This window comes from Lissotriton helveticus, chromosome 12 (assembly GCF_964261635.1).
Source record: "Lissotriton helveticus chromosome 12, aLisHel1.1, whole genome shotgun sequence".
Taxonomy (NCBI): Eukaryota; Metazoa; Chordata; class Amphibia; order Caudata; family Salamandridae; genus Lissotriton; species Lissotriton helveticus.
In genome coordinates, this window is record NC_136073.1 from 379,842,286 (window position 1) to 379,858,209 (window position 15,924).

Genomic DNA, 15,924 nt, shown 5'->3' on the forward strand with positions numbered 1-15,924 from the left:
ACGCCGGGAAAATAACAGTGTGTTGTGGTCTTCTTTTTATTAAGTCAGCGGGTGGGATACTTCACAGGAGCAGTATTTACTTATAATATGGTGTTTACTTTTCTGACAGGGAGTGCTACATCTTTGGAGCAAATATTATAATATGGAGGAGGGGATTGAAAAAGAAAGCACGTTGTTGCGGTCTTCATTTAAATAAGGTTCTGAGTAAGTACTTCTCGGGAGCAATGTTTACTTATAATGCATAGTTATAGTGCGGTGGTTACTTCTGTCATGGATTGTGCTATTTCCTTGCAGTGTGGTTGCGCTGCAAAGAATTAAGTCTAGGTTTGAAATAGTTTTTATTAAGCAATCACAAATATACTTTCTTAGGAAAGTGTAGCTGTATATCAGAGGGGTGACAAATAAAAACGCAATTCATAAAATATCCTGTAAGCGTGACCACACCCTCCTTCTTTTTGTCACCTATAGTTTGTAAAAGAGTTGCCCCATATTCTTGTTATTATAAGAGTTACTTTTAGATAAAGTAGAAAAGAAGTGCTACAAGAAACACTCCCGCACTGCAACATCTCAGGTCACAACAAAAATAAGAAGTAAAAAACATTTAAACATAAATGACGTCATATTACCTATAATTGTGTGCTTCATCAAAACATTAACCCCTTCCACGTGGGGCTAATTTCCCCGCGGTGCGGGGGGGGAGGGGCCGTGCGCAGTGCTCATGATGAGCCCAGCTCGCCATGCTGCACAGTAGAGCTGTGCTCATGACGAGCTGAGCTCGTCACTACTCCTTCCACTCCTGTAGAATGCCCGAACAGGCAGGGAATTAGCCCCGGGTGGGCCATCCGCGGCAATTATGACGACCTCAGCTTGTCATGAGCACAGCTCCACTGTGCCTCATGACGAGCTGAGCTCGTCATAAGCATGCAAGGGGTTAAATAAAGCACTATGTATACCATTTTTTTTTAGGGACTACTAGTTTATAAAATATTAGCAGTGTTACAAACTGTGAGGTAGTAAGTTATCAATGGAAATAACTGTAGTAAATGTATAGTAGTAATAAAGGAGTAATATATACAATACTGTATTTCAGATGGTTTACTCCTGACGGCGACAAATCTCCAATTCTTCTTGTGTGAAAATATGACACTCTGCTACAAAATACAGAGTATCACTGATGCCACACAGAAAAGGAAAAGGAAAATAAAGTGATAAACACAAAACAAGATCAAAAAACGAAATATTTTCCAGCGGTGAAAATGTTCAATGCTTTTTTTCTCCGGAACTTCGAAATCTTTTATCTTCGCGTCGTTGACTCATAAACTCCTCTGAGATCATAATGACTGTGAATATTATAATATATAGATATTCACACCATAATCACAAGGGGGAAACAGAGTTAGATACCAGAAGCTGCTGATGTTACATATAAATCTTTAGTCTTCGCGCCGACGGGTCATGAACTCCTCTGAGATCACCATAACTCTTAATATTATTATATACATTTTGACAGTATATGATCCCAAGGGGGAAACACAGTAACAAGTAGAAGCTGGTGACGTTACATATAAATCTTTAGTTTTCACGCCGGCGGTTCACCAAAACCTCTGAAGTCAAGTACAGTGTCAATATTACAGTATACAAAGTCACAGTATATGAGCTCAAAGGAGACAGAAAAGGAGCAATGTTTGCTGTATTCTGTCTGTTTCTGAAAATAAGCTGCTGACTTTGCAAAAAAAAGCAAAAACAACAAATAACACTTTTTTCTAAATACAAATGTTCAAATATTCACAAATAGCTACGTATTATAAATATCTGCTATTCCATAATCAAACAACTTACAACTCTGGAATATGTTTTGTTGCTGCAAAACAAGAATCCGACGCTTCAAAAGGAAACCTGCATCACAGAATAGACATGGGTAAATAACTCACAAAAACAAAACTAATCGAAAAACGTGTGTGGTTTATATACTTTTTGGTTATTAAGTAGTCTATAGAAGGAAGATGCGACTCCACCCATTTAGATGTCACGTTTTACAGTTTACACGTGCTTACGTTTTGACTGTTTAACTTGTGCATGTGTTGGGAAAAGTTACAAAATGTGAAGCGGTAATGGTTTCGATTTTGATCCTAACACTTATAAGGTCCTTAATATGTACATACGTTGGAGAGCTTAAAAACTGTTACCCGGCAAACCGTGTCATTTCCATTCTCATGACTAAAACATCTACTAATTGACGTAATTCTAAATAGAAGACATAAAACAAATATCGTTCAGAATAGAAGAAAAAAAATATGTGCTAATATTTCTCATCACTATGGTTTTAAATTTAAAAAATACCAGCATTTGTAAAGCATACAGGTACCCCCGGAAAGGTGTGCTGGTGCTCGGGGCGTTGGGAAGATTAAGCAAGGTGTTGCCCACAGTGACATAGTGGTGGGCTAACGTGCCACTGGAGCCGGAAATTGAACTGTGAACGCTGTTGTTCGAAGTCAGGTATCATAGCTGCTGCGTCACACTTTTTCCACACTTATCTGTTAATTACTGTTAATTAAGTATTAAACATTCTTAAATTATAACTTAGAACAGACTACTGTTACAGTTAGTTTTTCACTACAAAAAGAATGCTCGTCTTTTTAAAAATGCACTTAAAAACAATATAGGTTTCAGGGACATTGTAGTTAGGAATTAACATTTATAAATCGTTTGAAATTCACTGAAATAACCATAGGTTTTACAGACATTTTAGTTAGAAATGAGCATTTAAAAAAACCTTAGAAATTCACTGACAAAACCATAGGTTTCAGGGATGTTATAGTTAGCTGAACATTTCACTCTTACAAAACCACCGTTATAGTTAGTTCAGCTAACTATAACTTGCGCCCCCGCAATGCACTGCTCATGACGTCACATATTACATAATTCATGGAATGGTCAGTGACATCCCTGATGACATCACTGTTGACATCTCCGATGACATCACTGATGACATTACTGATGTCATCATCCACATGACAATCTGATGCACCTTCTTACAGTCTAATATAAACTTTGATACACCCACTGTAAAATACAGACTACCATTTTCGAAACCATCAAGACACAAATACAGTTACTACATTTGCACTCACTGATTCCTAGGTCTACACACACATCCACTCATTCACCCATGCAATCACTTATACATCGAGTCACTCATCAATACAACACTATCATATGTACTCCTACATCTCTTCAGACACTCACACACTACTACTCATCCATGGAGTTACTCACATACCTAGTGAGTCATGTAAAGAATCAAAGACACTTCAAGTTACTCACCTATACAGTTATACACACACCACCTCACTAATTCATACAGATAGTAACGCATACTTACACTCTTATATATTCACGGACACAAATACACACTCATCCATACAGCCACTCTCACAATCACTCACTCTCACATATAGCTATTTATACACACCATCACTCACATATACTGCCTTTTACATATGTAGTTACTCACATTTGCCACTAAGACATTCATTCACTTACCAACACACCCATACACACACTCACCCACTCATAGAGCTGTTTCCACATGCACTCTTGAACCCATACACCCAGTGAATCAACTACTCACACATCTATGCACAGAGTCACACACCTCCAACCCACCCACACACACACACTCAGGCACCCTTACAAATACTCAGGCAAACAATCACTAACCCATATAGACACTCATGTAGCTACTGACCAACCCATGTACCAGCTTACACAACAACAGACAGAATGATACAGACATTCACACAGTTTAGTCACTAACCCATGCATTCAGTAAGACACGTTTAATAATTCACTTATACAATCAGTCACACACCTCCTAAATCCTCCATCCAGACACTTATACACCCACTCATTCTTCAATACATCTTGGCATTTATATAAAACATACCTAAACTTTACAGAAACACACATTGGATGATGTCATCAGTGATGTCATTTGAGATGTCATCAGTGATGTCACTGACCATGTCATGAATGATGTAATATCTGACGTCATGAGCAGTGCATTGCGGCCGCGCGAGTTATAGTTAGCTGAACTAACTTTAACAGTGGAATTTCTAGGGTTTTGTATGAGTGAAATGTCCAGCTAACTATAACGTCCCTGAAACCTATGGTTTTTTCAGTGAATTTCTAACGTTTTTTAAATGCTAATTTCTAACTATAACGTCTGTAAAACCTACGTTTTTTTCAGTGAATATCTATATCTATATAGATGTATATATCTATATATCTAAATATGAAACAAAGGTTACAAAGATGGTATAGTTAGGTTCAGATTTTGCATGCCCCACAATAAAGATATTGAAAAGTCATATTTATACTTATCTCAAGAAATTGTAACTTGCGCCCCCACCATGCACCATTTTCTCATCAATAATTTTATTGCAAAAGTTGTAGTTATAATATTAATTATTTCATCGGAGAGGTAATTTGTGATGTAATATGTGGGGTAATTAGCAGTGCATGGTGAGATCACATATTAAAGTTACCTTAGGGCATGAGGTGACCTTAGGGCACAAGGTGCAGCCATGCCCTTCGGCCAACCCCCGCATGCAGCATTCATGGCTATGTGAGTGAGTGCCTGTGTGGGTCAGTGAGTGAGTGCATGTGAGTTGTTTTGTGGGTGTTTGAGTGGGTTTATTTGTTGCTATGTGGGTCTGTGAGTGGGTGTTCGAGTGGCTGTATTGGCCTGTGAGTGGGTGTGTAAGTGGGTGTGTGAGTGGCTGTGTGAGTGGCTATGTTGATGTGTGAGTGGTTTTGTGAGTGGGTGGGTCAGTAGCTATTTGGGTATGTGAGTAGTTGTGTGAGTGGTTCTTTGAGTGTGTGAGTGGGTGTGTGAGATGGGGTATTGGTGTTTAAGGAGGTATGTGGGTAGTTGTTTGAGCCTAGCAGTGAGTGTGTATGTGGTTTTGGGTGTCTATATATTACTCCATGATCTGTGGCTCAAATTCAATTCAGGAGTCACCACTGTTTATCTCAGGATGGAGCGGCCCCAGTGCCAGGGGCCTGTCTGCAAGTTAACCCTTGGCCAAGAGTACTGGGCAATGAGATAAGATCACCAATTTGAATTGCACAATTATATTACAGATCACAACTGGGCTGCGTTATATGTATATTTCTATATTTACGGATGCACAGTTAAATGACTTGTGTCAAGTCACACTGCTTTAGCCAAGCTAGGATTAGAACACAGGACCTGGAATTTAAAATTGGCAGGTCTTCTGTTGCATGCTGACTAATGCCAGGCCTGTACTCTATACACAGCACTTCATTCCAGGGACCTATCCTTCATTGGGGCAGTAGGTGTAGTGACACTGGGGCTCTGAGGCCTCAGGGGAACACTGAACCCTGATTATTGCTGTATTTCACAATTTAAATAGTTACCCGGGAGCCAATTTACTTCCGTGCACTAGTGTCCATGACTCAGGCTATATTATGTTATTGGTGTTTTGGGGGCAGTGTTTCTATTGGCCATGCCCCTGTTTCAGTCCATTAACGTACAGCACCCAGCGACAATCAAAGTCAAAGACGTGATATATAAAGAGATGAGAGAGAACATGATAGAAATATATCTGTGCAGTGGTCAGGGTGCCTCGGTGAGCTTGGCTTTATGCACGAGGAAGTTCATTAAAAGAAACAGGATTCGGAGACTACAGTGTTGAATCAGACCACAAGGTAGGAGTGCAGCCTATATGGACCCTGTTAGGAAAAACTCAAGTGTGGCATATGTCACTGATGCATATGTTCTCAGAATTTATATTTTTGTGTGTTAACTTTCCACACATGTACATTAAAAAAAAAAAAACAAGCGTGGGAGTCCACCCCTTCTTCTATCAATTTTGCAGCAGATTTGTGGATCCTCTGCAAAATCACAGTAAAATTGAAAAATGTAGGTTTTTGTCCCCGATATAGTGACCCCTGATATTGTTACCCCTGGTTTGTACATATGCCTAGGAAAATACCATCTTCTACATAGTTCTCCCCAATTTTTGCTCTACCTGTTGTACTGAATTTAGAACTCTTAGTACTTTACCCTTGGCAAACAGGAGTACAGAGCCTGTGCCCCCCCTTTAAACATTGCTAAATTTGCTTAGCCCTAATTGGCTTATTGAAGTTGTCTATAAGTATATGGTAAAGAAAATCTATCAATGGCCTGGAGGTTAAATGTCAAAGGTGGACTCCAGCACCCTTTGTGCCATCCAGAATGGGCCTGGAAAACATAGTTTCAAGTCCACCATGTCCAGCCTGCAGCCTGATTGCAGCAGATGAAAGAAATATTGACAAAATTATCAAATCCTTTATGACTGACTAGAAACCCTGCTTTTGAACATTAAAAAATCATCCCCAAGTACATTGTATTGAAGTTGTCTATAAGTATATGGTAAAGAAAATCTATCAATGGTCTGGAGCTTAAATGTCAAAGGTGGACTCCAGCACCCTTTGTGCCATCCAGAATGGGCCTGGAAAACATAGTTTCAGGTCCAGCCTGCAGCCTGATTGCAGCAGATGAAAAAAATATTGACAACATTATCAAATCCTTTATGACTGACTAGAAACCCTGCTTTTGAACATTAAAAAGTCATCCCCAAGTACATTATTTTTGCCAACAAGGTTGGGAGCTTGATATTTAAAAGTGGAATATATGTGACATTAAAATTGGCATGTTCCTATCGTGTCTAGGCCCTAAAAGCAATTTTCACTGGCAAGTCAGTAGCTGAATCCTAGAAAATGCCAATGTCCAAATTATAATCTTTAATCTGTAACCTTTGAAATAAGACCCCTACAAAGCCATTAAAATGCTATTTTAATATTTATTAAACCCCCAATTCAATGGTGAAGTCAGATGTTTGCTAAATGTTCAGTAAAATTAACTTTAGAAAGTTGCCTTTTCACTTCCTGAAGCTACCGGGTTGTAATTTATATTAGATCTCCGGCAGCTGTACAGCCAAGTGCTTGACCTTAGTAAGCTGTTAAAACTGCTCCCAGTGCACGGACAATGACCTGAGTGCGGGAAGGTGTTTTTCTTCCCCTGGCTGCAAGATTAGTTAGGGTGGGCCCAGGAACTTAATTAACTTCAAAGGGAGCTGGCTTTTTACAAGTAAATATCAGGTGACACCTGGGGAGGACCTTCCTTTGTCACCCCCGTCAGGCTGGCACCAAACCAAGTTGAAAGAGAGCTACCCCAAACTGGTTTTAAGTGACCGCAGAGGAGGGGGCCACCGATCATCCTGGGCACACAGGCTCAGCACAAGGGTAGAACATTTTTTCAGTTTGGACTTCGAGACTACCGGCAGAAGAACAAAAGCAGACTGGACCCTGCTTGCTATGACCTGAGAGGAGCCCGGAAGGACTGGATCTAATACCTCTGGTACCCAAGACAAAGAATTGGACGTGTATCTCCTGTTTGGCTACAGGTACAAAACAAGCTGACAAAACACACTTTTTCCTGGAAGCACTGGACCCTACAAAGCCTTGGAAGGATCAATCTGTAAAATCCATCAGAGCTTCCTCCGAATTCTGGGAGCCTTAGGTAAAGAGCTGAGGGAAAATGAGACTGACCACTGGAGGAATCCAATCTACAAAAAAGAGACTAATGGATGATGTAAGTACATTCGTTTCGCTAAAAGGGATCACAATTCTTACACTGATGTTCAGCTAATCTAACAATATTTTGTGAACCAACTTATCTACTAATATATCAGATCACAAAATACTGATTCACAGTGGGTCGCAATTTGACCTACCTCATGAATATTAATGAGGTAGGTTTCAAATTGCGACCCACCACTATTCGCTGCCATCACAGGGATTGTGTCCTGCTGGGTTGAGAAAACCTTTTAAATAAACCAATTTATTTTAAATACTGCTGGTTTTCCTTCAAGGAAAACAGACTGTGTTAAAAAAAGAGAAAAATGTGCAAATCTATTTTTAAAGCATAGGCAGTGGTCCCAAGGACCACTGCCTATTGCTAAAAATGTATTTTTGGAGCACAGTGGGGAAAAGGTCCCCTCGGGTAAACAGGTTACCACCTCCTTTGAGGTGAAGGTAAAATATGAATGTTTTCTGACTGTATTTCAGTTGCAAAACATTACTACATATGATAAGAAACCATAATTTCGAGGGAAGCCCTAGACACACTGCACTCAAATAGCAGTTCCTAATGATATCCTAAATTCATTTAGCAATTCAGCAGCATATTTCCAAATTTCTAAATGGTTTTAGTACATTTGAAAACCACATTTTCTGATTGCAAACCTTGTGATTTACTACAAGAGAATACTTTAGTACCTCTGGCCCTTAGTCCCAATGTAAGTAATGTTTAGGAGCCAAAAGTATCTGGCTAATGCTATGAGATTTTCAGGCCAAAACCAGTGGCTTCAGCTGGACCTCGCTCAGTGAATATCTGACTTTGATGGAACCTAGCCAGCTACAGTCAGATGACTTGCCCTGCTAAGACATTTTGACTTCCATTTTCAAGACAAAGTCAGAAGGAAAACTCCTTGACTGGGCAGTGGTGTCTGCAACCTCGACATCCATCACAGTCATTCTCTTAGGGGCATATTATTAAAGGACGGTGTTAAAAATTATCGAGGGTTTAGCGGCAGAAAACTGATGCTAAAGCGGCGATAATGGCTTGATAATATGCCCTTGAGAATTCCAATAGAAGTTCATGTTCTGGTGTGAACATGGGCTTCTAGCACTTGCACTCTTGCATCTGGATGGTGTTAATGCCCTACTCTATGGCCTCCCAGACTCTACACTCGCACCCTTTGTGTCATTCTACCTACAGCAGCAAGTCTCATCCTTGGCCTGAAGAAATACAACCAAATCACCCCCACTCTCATGGAAGTTCATTGACTCCTCTTGTCAGCCCGCATCATCTTCATAACTAACTGCATCATTTACAAAGTCATCACAACCAGCACCCACACTTATCTTGCAGAAAAAGCCCACAATCTCTGGTGCCTCTCGGCACACCCGCAGCCCAGACACAGTCACACAGCAAATTAAGAAGCGTAAAAAATATTTTTTCATTATTACTACCACTATTACTATTCTTCATCTATTACTCGACGACTTTCAATTTAACTCTGACCATGTACATTGCTCGGATGCCATTTGGCTAGGTTTGCGCTATAGAAATGCCATATACATACATATATATGCTGTACCCTTTCTCCCATTAATTGCATCTTCCTTATTTACTCTTCTATTAATTGTGACACTTTTCAATAACTAATGTTTATGTATAATTTATTGTTATTTGCTACTTGATAAATATTTGTAGTAAACCATGGCTATTTCTTTATATACATCGTGCAACTTTGTTTTCAATAAACTTCTTAAATTTAAAAATCTATATATATTGTCAAGTCTTTTCAAACTGTGAAAGACAATGTTTTAAATCAGCAGTGGTCACACCACTGTTATTTCAAACTGTGAAAGACAATCTAGACAATGTTTTAAATCAGCAGTGGTCACACCACAGTTAGGGAATCTGACTGTGACTTCTATTCACCATTCAACTTTCCTTCCTAATTCCCCTTCTCGAAGACACATGAACACATGGGGTTAAGTGCGCTGCATCATTTCTCATAACCGTATTTTTCTTCCCATCTTCCCTGGTTTGGCTTGAAAAAATACGTGCCCTAAATAAAAAAAATTAGACAGTAGGCTCACTGGAAAGTAAGGCAAGTTTTTCAGAACATTGTCAACTTTCCCTTAAGTAAATAAAGGGCAGGTTAGTGTTCCACACCTCTAACACAGACCCAAGGTGCTGATCATTACTGAACCTGTTCCACAAAGAACCACATTTGGATTATTTGCCTGAAGGTAGACATTAAAGAACCGACTGGTATGGCAGCTGGCGGTGTTTCCCAAAGTTAAACCATTTACATGAAAATTAACATACACCCCGTGTTTAGAAGTGTTGTCCTCACCAGAGTTTGACCTCCTGAGTATAGCAAGTATTCAGTCCATCGAATGATCGATAACCATACTCTTCTGTTCTATGGGAATATTAACCCTAGAGAAGAATGTATCTTCTTGTATTATTTGCATAGACCTGTTTATGTTCATAAACAATGTCTACCCGGACCTCCTCTTCTCCCAGACCCGATGGCTTGTTAGTGTTCGTGAAGCAAGTACATGCCTGTTCACACCAGGTTCACAGAGTTTACCATCAGCGCATCTTGTATCGCCATTGATAATTCCAGCTTGATATACCAATTGCAACTCACCTCTTGCTCGATTAGACATTGCATTTGTGAAAGCCATGATCCTCACAAGAGCAATCCTCAATGTCTGTAAATGTGGTGCTACTCCTCCTCACTGTGAGTAGTGCATGGGAGCACCAGCTCTGCCCTGGCTGAGCTCTACTGGTGCCAGTCGCCCACACCATGGCGATAGCTGTCACAATTGTGAAAGCTACCTATGATCATTTCAACTGCTATAGTGAGCAGTGGTGATTCATCATTAAAGAAAGTGCTTGTGTATTTGACCTTTTTTGGGTGGTGGAAGCACGAGAATGGGATGCTGTGTAGCATAAACTATATATTATTTGTAAATGCTGAGTAATACATTTACAACCTCTTTTCAGACCAGAGGAAATGGCAATTTTTTGTGTGCATTTTTTTGTTTCAAAAAATTATTTAATAGAAAAAAACACGTTCAAGTATATATGTTGATTGCCTGAAGAACTACATTAAGTTCATGGTCTGTTTTGGCCCTAGCCACATCTTTTAATTGCTAGCTCATAATATCTAAATATTTATTTTTAGGCTTTTTGACTCTACTGTTGAGCTGTGTTGCTTTGCAATGTATTACCATGTTTTTAGGCATGATGAACTCTTTTGTGGGTGTGCAGTAAGCAGGTGCCCCGCTAATAAACATTCACAGGAAGCTCCCAGTGGCAGATACAGTTTATGGAGGTTTTGGAAGTTCGACAGTATGCTAGAGAGCAGAAAAAGCCAAAGTTGTTTACAGCCAGGCCATTGCTGCATAGCAACTGAGCAGAAAAGATGTAATGAGGCTTGCACGTTTTCCCCTTTGTTGCTGTTTCCGATTCTGCATTTCCCAAAACGCACACATGCACAGAAATTCTAACTTCCCAAAAAAGCTGCAAAGTGTGTGTACAAGGTCATTAGTTAAAAAAAAAATTATTACCACTCCGTGTCCAAATAAGAAACCATCAACTTTACCAGAAATGTTTGCAGCCTTTATCTGCATCCAGTGACTGGTGTTAAAGACATGCCTTTGAATACAGTTTCTGTCTAGTGTTACATGTGGCTTTAGTGACCTTCCGGCGGTGGCGGTGTATCATTGTTTTTTCAACTTTATATTTATGTATTGAAATAAAAAATAACAGAACTTTAACATAAATGTACAATTAAATAACGAGAGTTATCAGAATTTCTTTTTTTTAAAAGGTACGATTTCCAGAATAAAAAGCACCAAACAACTCACTTGTAGTTAAGAAATAAACATATTTGTAGGTAATTATTATACTTTTGCATGTTACTTAAACCTACAACCATACAGTGTTCTAAAATTAAAGTTAAGCGAAGAATCAAGTTGGGAGAGTGTAATGGTTAGTAAATGCTGCAGTAAAGAATTGCATAATTTCACGGACCTTATCATTGCTCATTTTTCTAATCAACAATGTGTTAAAGAAGAGTAAACAAAAACAATACAATTTAATTCCAATCAATGCCCACTGATTGCCGCACTTGAACAAAACCGCTTTTCAAGCTTACTAGCTGTAAACTAAACATGCAATGTAAAAATACATAGTGGTTACCATGTGTGGTATGGTATTATATTACCATCTCAAGGTTATGATGACATTTACAAAGTACTCAGCCTTCAGCCTGTTGATTTATAATGCCACAAGAACCATTCAATAGCCACATCAGACCATATAACACAGTTACCCACTGTTTATCCTATATCTATGTTGATTTGCAGTTTATTATGGGTTACAAATCCAAGTGCTTCAATAGACTGCTACGTAGTCATTGCAATATGCTTAAATGTTTCTTCTTTAATTGCTAAACTGGCACTATATACACACATACATACATACATACATAGGAACTGCGTTCTGATATTATCATCACATTTCTTGGAAATGAGTAGTTTTTATTTGACTTTTCTTTTCTAGCATACATTTTATTTATTTATTACGTCACATGTTTGTTGTTCAGCATTGTCATCACAATACGTTTAGAAAAGAATACGGAAATCGGTAATTCCTCATTAGATCAGATATTGAGGAGTTCAGGGTGTGGCTTGATTACCTTTGGGGTAAGATGGAGGTAAACAGCAAGTTGCTGTTGTCTCAAACAAATGAAGGCTTCAGGGTTCTGTTTGTCTATTGCATTGATACAGTAACAGTCACATGCGACCCCCTTTACTATAGCACTCCTTGCCCGAGACCACCTGTTACGTCACTTTGTCTCCGCTAATTCTCCGCCCACCCCTAACCTCCCGAAGAGCCATGGGTTGAAGAGGGGGGAGTAATGGACAAAAACGCTCACACATCTATGGAAAATGAAGAGGAGCTGAAATCGCTAGTACTCCAGCTGTCTGAAAGATGAAATTGAATCTGCTTTAGGAATTGACTGTTTTAATCCACTGCCACACACGATGAACCCTCAAAAGAGATGATGTACCATGGGGAATGTGGGACATGGTGACAGCTGATAAGGCCTCCTCAAGTTGCCTTGCTCCTAGCTCTGAGTTGCATATTGCATTCTCTTGCCTCTTTGCTAGCTTGAGTAATAGTTGACTGGGGTTCGCTGGTTGGGGTAGAAGTTATCAAACTATTTAGTTAATCTATTGGGTTATTAGAATTGTTGGAATGTGAGCATTTGGATTTCTAGACTGGGTGCATTCTACATCCATGACTCGGATGATAAAGATGTAAGTGCTTTGAGGAAAGCAAAAAGTAAGCAAAAGCACAAAGTGAAACATATTTCTTTTCTAATACAATATCCACTTGCATAACATACAAAACAAGCATGATCCCCTGAATACTAGAAAGCGCTGATGAGAGCCTGTTGAATATTTGTGAACTACTGAGTACATTAGTAGTGATTTGTGAAAGTGCAGTTTGCAACTTGTTTGAGTATTTTTTTTGTAGGTTCTGGTGTATTACTTGCGTATGTGTGGCAAAAGAGGGAATAAATGGTAAGTAGGAGTCGTGAATAAGGCATGGATTGAAGTTGCACTGTAAGACTAACATCATGTGACAAAGTAGTTCCATCTTAAGGCAAGATATTCCAATATTATCAAATATGGCATAAAATGGCAAAAATGTAGAAGACACTTTACTTCTGGTGGAGGGCTAAGACAACCTTAAGGTCTTCAAGCCAAAGGGTGAAGAACACACAAAAAGTGAATTTGGAAGAAGTGATTTAAAAATAAATGAAAAGGGATGGAAAGAGAGGATCAGAGTAAGTTTAAGAGGGAATGGCAGAGTTGGCAGAAGAATGCAACTAGCTGAGGGATGGCATGTTACATTTTGGGGAATAATGAATGGACACTGTTCTTCCACTCTAAGTAATATCCAGAATGTTTACTAACCAAAAACTTACTAGCAACTTTTAGATTCTTAATACTCACAATCCTGTCAAAAGAAAGAGAAAAAATTAATTGATCCTAACAGTGATTGCCCAAGAGAAAACAAATTTAGCTAAATGGGGTGACTGAGATTAAAAGAAAGTGTCTCATGATTATACAGTTTCCAACTAGCTGAGTAAATCACAACTAGGTGGCAGTGATGCTGATGGCAAGACCAAGGTATTACCTTTCCTGAGGAAATGTCACTTTGTGGTGGGCCCTGGCCAGACTTATAATAAAGTGTTTATTACTCACATAGTTAGGTGAAGAAATAAATCCAAGATTAGACATCAAGTTTCATATTTCTATGGCTAAAACATAACGGTGGGTGTCTGTCCACCCCATTGATGTGCCCACCTTGTTTGGAGTAATGTTACCGCTTTCTTTCTTTATAGATCTTGCTTCCTGTATTGATCTCGTTTCTAAGCTCCCCAGTAATCACACCAAACATGAAAGGCTTGATTTCTGTCCAAGTTATCTCTTCTAACATGGCCAGATTTAGACATGGGGGTTATAGGATCAAACACTAAACGACTGTTGTGTGACAACATCAGCAGGAAGTCATGAACAACAGTGGACACCCACATGCACCAATTATAGAGACCATCAGCCACCTACACACTTACAATACACACAACAAACAAATCATCAGCACACCCAGACATATTCAGAAAACTGGGAACAATCTCAAGTATCCAAGCAAGCCGACAATCACTCAGTCAGGCCTTCAGAAACCCAGGAACACTGTTAGACACCCAGGCACACTATCAGATTGGCAAGCTCAACACACATCCTAAAATCAATATATGAATCTTTATAAATCCACATGCATTTTCAGATGCCCATCACACCCAGAGTTGTCAACACAACAACCTCTGTCACACTCACATTGCTCTTTTGACACCCACAAAGACATTAAAATACCCAAGTACAACCTTATACACCATCAGATATCCCTGCACACATTCCTACACCACCCAGAACCTATGAACACCAACACATAGTAGAATCCAGATATGAATGAAGAGATACCTATGCTTGCACAAATAAAGACTTCCCCCAAAATGCAGGACTGCATTGAGGGCTGAGATTGGGCCAGCGTTGAGACAGAATAGATAGCCAATAAAGATCATTCCCTGACAGCAGACAGAGGTAGTTATTTGAGTGGATTAGCAAATATTTCCAGAGTCACTATCTTTATCATGGTTTAGCTTCAGAATTGTACCTTGCATTTATTAAGTATGAGCATGGATCAGGGACTGTGAGATGGATCAGAGCAGATCCTGGATGCATGAAATGTGATGCCAATCTGATACTTAACTCATTATAGCCCAACTCAGAATCACTGTTATAACTTAGGATAGAAAAAATAGGTTTAGGCCTATGTTTTTATGTGCAGAGACCCTGCAGTCGTAAAATTACTATAAGTAAAACTAAACTTGTAGTTTGTGAATTGCAAAACACGAGTCAACTCACACAAAACTGTAAATTTACCTTTGTGAATCAGGTCTAAAGTTTAAATAGTACAGAGAAGGGTCAAGGGCAGGCACACAAGTCCTGCACTCATCAACACAGAATGATAGGAGTAGAAAATACCTACATTGTGGTGCAATGAACCAGAGACGTGACCCCCTTATGTCTGCATGAGGCTAAAAATAAATCCCCAAGACAAAACACACAGAGTGGTTCAGCACTCAGCTTACAAGTTAAATGGTCATGTGATGGAAATTATAGTCCATAGTTCCCAGATAAGAGTAACGAAGCATGTCTTCTCAATAAACTAATGTACGAGTCGTTCTTCCTTTCAGAATATTTTCTTTATTCTTTATTCATTGGTTTTTCTTATAAATCACGGCATGCGATTGATAGCCGATGAGTTTTGTCCCCCTGGGACTTTTTCAGGGCTTAGCATGCGAATAGTGTTTCCCGCATGTTCTCCATGTCGTGCCTTATTAACTGAATCCCGATGTCCCGCTGGCATATCTGGGAGCAACTGTACTCCATTCATTCTATACACCATTGTTTCTTTATTATAAGGCACAACACGGAGAACATGTGGGAAACACCATTTGCATGCTGGGGCATCCAGACTATTTTACTAACCCCAAATCCCTAGTTGAAATCAACAGGAAAGATTTAAAAGCTGACTGTTTAACACATTAAGAGAATATAAGGATCTCAGCAGAATTATTAAAACCCACAGTTTTAAGAAATCAGCCTATTTTAACTAGCTATGACATGCAA